The sequence below is a fragment of the Jatropha curcas genome, chromosome 11, assembly GCF_041381405.1.
Source record: "Jatropha curcas cultivar XTBG-Jc1 chromosome 11, XTBG_Jcur_1.0, whole genome shotgun sequence".
Classification (NCBI taxonomy): domain Eukaryota; kingdom Viridiplantae; phylum Streptophyta; class Magnoliopsida; order Malpighiales; family Euphorbiaceae; genus Jatropha; species Jatropha curcas.
In genome coordinates this window covers 22973578-22976601 of record NC_143161.1, presented here as the reverse complement: position 1 = coordinate 22976601, position 3024 = coordinate 22973578, and the positions used below count along the sequence as shown (strand labels likewise).

General features: G+C 38.6%; 1 non-coding gene across 1 annotated transcript; it reads left to right on the top strand.

Annotated features, from left to right (window-relative positions):
• Positions 1-2328: 2328 nt before the first annotated feature.
• LOC149492758 (small nucleolar RNA R71) lies at positions 2329-2434 on the top strand. The gene has a single exon (XR_016319006.1). It is a non-coding gene; the product is annotated as a small nucleolar RNA R71 (small nucleolar RNA).
• Positions 2435-3024: the final 590 nt, after the last annotated feature.

Genomic DNA, 3024 nt, shown 5'->3' with positions numbered 1-3024 from the left:
TGTTTCTACCATATCTGAAAAGATGGACATCATGCACCTTTGAAAGGTTGCAGGGGCATTGCATAGCCCAAAAGGCATTCTCCTGTAGGCAAAAGTGCCATAAGGACAGGTGAATGTGGTTTTCTCTTGGTCTTCAGGGGCTATAGGTATTTGGAAGTATCCTGAATAGCCATCTAAGAAACAATAAAACGGATAACCTGCAAGTCTTTCAAGCATTTGATCAATAAAGGGAAGGGGAAAGTGATCTTTGCGTGTTGCTTTGTTTAGTTTTCTGTAATCTATACACACACGCCAACCTGTGACTATTCTTGTGGGGATTAATTCATTGTTTTCATTAGAAATAACAGTCATACCTCCCTTCTTTGGAACAACTTAGACAGGACTTACCCAATTACTCTCTGAAATTGGATAAATGATGCCGGCATCTAGGAGCTTGATAATTTCAACCTTGACTACCTCCTTCATGTTCGGGTTTAATCGCCTTTGATGTTCGATTGAAGGTTTGTAGTCTTCTTCCATCAAGATTTTATGCATGCACACACTTGGGCTTATTCCTTGTAAATCCGAAATAGACCATCCTAATGCTTTCTTGTGCCTACGTAGAACCTGCAACAACCTTTCCTCTTGATCAAGTGTTAAGTGAGAAGAAATAATAACAGGAAAAGAGTGGTCTTCACCTAAGAATGCATGTTTTAGATGAGGTGGAAGTTGTTTCAGTTCATGCTTAGGTGATTCCTTTTCTTTTTCATTGAAGATGCTTGATTCATTAATGTTATTTTCAACATGCAAAGTGGTCTTCACACATTCATCAATAACATCAATTCTAAAACAGTCTCCATGATCCATAGGAAGTTTACAAGATTTAAGTACATTAAACACAATCTCTTCCTGTCCAACTCTTAAAGTCAACTTACCTTCATAGACATCTATTAATGCTCTTGCAGTTGCAAGAAAAGGTCGTCCCAGGATTAGAGATCCTTCCCTGTCTTCATCAATGTCAAGGATAACAAAATCAACAGGAAAGATGAATGTACCTACCTTTACAAGCACGTCTTCTACAATCCCTCTAGGATATTTAATTGACCGATCCGCTAATTGCAAAGACATCCTTGTTGGTTTGAGCTCTCCCATACCTACATCTTAAAAACTTCATAGGACATAAGGTTAATGCTAGCACCTAAATCTGCCAAAGCTTTTTCAAAGTCAAGATTACCAATGTTACAAGGGATAGAAAAACTTCCTGGATCTTTTAACTTTGGAGGCAGTTTGTTTTGGATAATTGCACTGCACTCCTCGGTTAACATTACCGTTCCTTGATCATCAATTTTCGTTTCTTGCTCAAAATATCTTTTAGGAATTTAGCATAGCTAGGCATTTGAGCAAGAGCTTCAGCAAATGGAATATTGATTTGAAGCTTTTTAAACACATCCAGAAATTTGAGGAAGCTCTTGTCATCTTGTGCTTTCTTTAATCTTTGGGGAAAGGGAACAGGGGGAACATATGGTTTTACCTTTTCTTTCTCCTCTAGGTCAATGATAGGCACCTTTGGTTGTTCTTTTACTTCCTTTTCTTTCTTTGGTGGTTCATCTAATTGTTTGCCACTTCTCAAGGTAATAGCTTGCACTTGTTCCTTTGGATTCTTTTCAGTATTGCTAGGTAACGTACCTTGGGGTCGAGATGCCATCAAGTTTGCAAATTGCCCTAGCTGAATCTCCAAATTCCTGATTGCAACCTGCTGGATTTTATGGTTCTCCCTGGTTTCATTCATGAATTCCATGTGTGATTTGGAGAGAGCAGTGAGGAGGTCATCATGAGATTTCTTTTCTGGAGGGTGGAAACCTGGGGGTGCATTCAAGGCATTGTTAGGATTACCATAAGATAGATTAGGATGATTCCTTAACCTGTTATCGTATGAATTTGAATAAGGGTAATTCTTTCTTCCTTGATTCATCACATAGTTCACTTGCTCCAAAGTTTGTGGATTTAAAGAGTCCATGATGCATTCCCCAATTCCATGTTGTCCATTGCACCTATCACATACTTGCATAACAGAATTTACAGAATTAGTAGTTAACATGTCCAATTTCCTTACCATGTTATCTACCTTGGCATTAAGTGCTGTAATGGCGTCTATTTCATAGACTCCTGCAGTTCTTCTCCTTTCGGTATTATTTTGGTAATGGCTATTGCTTGCCATTTCCTCTATCAACTCATATGCTTCATCAATTCCTTTCTTTTCAAAGGATCCACCTGCAGCTGCATCTAAGGTAATTTTGATGTTAGGAGATAATGCATTATAGAAAGTTTGTACCTGTAACCACTTGGGCAAACTGTGATGTGGGCACTTTCTTAACAAGTCCTTGAATCTTTCCCAACCTTCATACAAGCTCTCTTGATCATGATGAGCAAATGTCATTATCTCATTGCGCAACTTGGTGGTTTTTGAGGACGGAAAGAATTTAGCTAAGAATTTTTGAGCTAATTCATCCCATGTTGTAAAACTTCCAGCGGGACACGATTGTAACCATGATCTAGCCTTATCCCTAAGAGTGAATGGAAAAAGTCTTAATTTGATTGCATCTTTAGAAACACCGTTTTGTTTAAAAGTGTCACAAATTTCCAGAAAATTGGTGATGTGCGCATTAGGATCTTCACTAGGTAAACCCCCATATTGGATCGAGGTAGAAAGCATTTGGATAATTGCGGGTTTAATTTCAAAATTATTAGCTTCTACCCTAGGTCTAGTAATACTTGAGGTTGTCCCATTCAGATTAGGTGTTGTATAGTCCCTTAAGGTGCGGACCGGATGCTGAAGTGGTGGTCCAACTATGTTCTCATTTTCGATTTCGTCAGCCATGTCTGCCTGTTGTTCGATTTTTACTTCTTGTGGTTTTCTTGCAGCGTTGAGCCTTCGAAGAGTTCGTTCAATTTCCGGATCAAAGATTAGAGGTTCAGTCCTCCTTGATCTCCTTTGCATAAAACAACCTGGAACAGTACTTAAAAGAAAATTAAATAAACACGAAA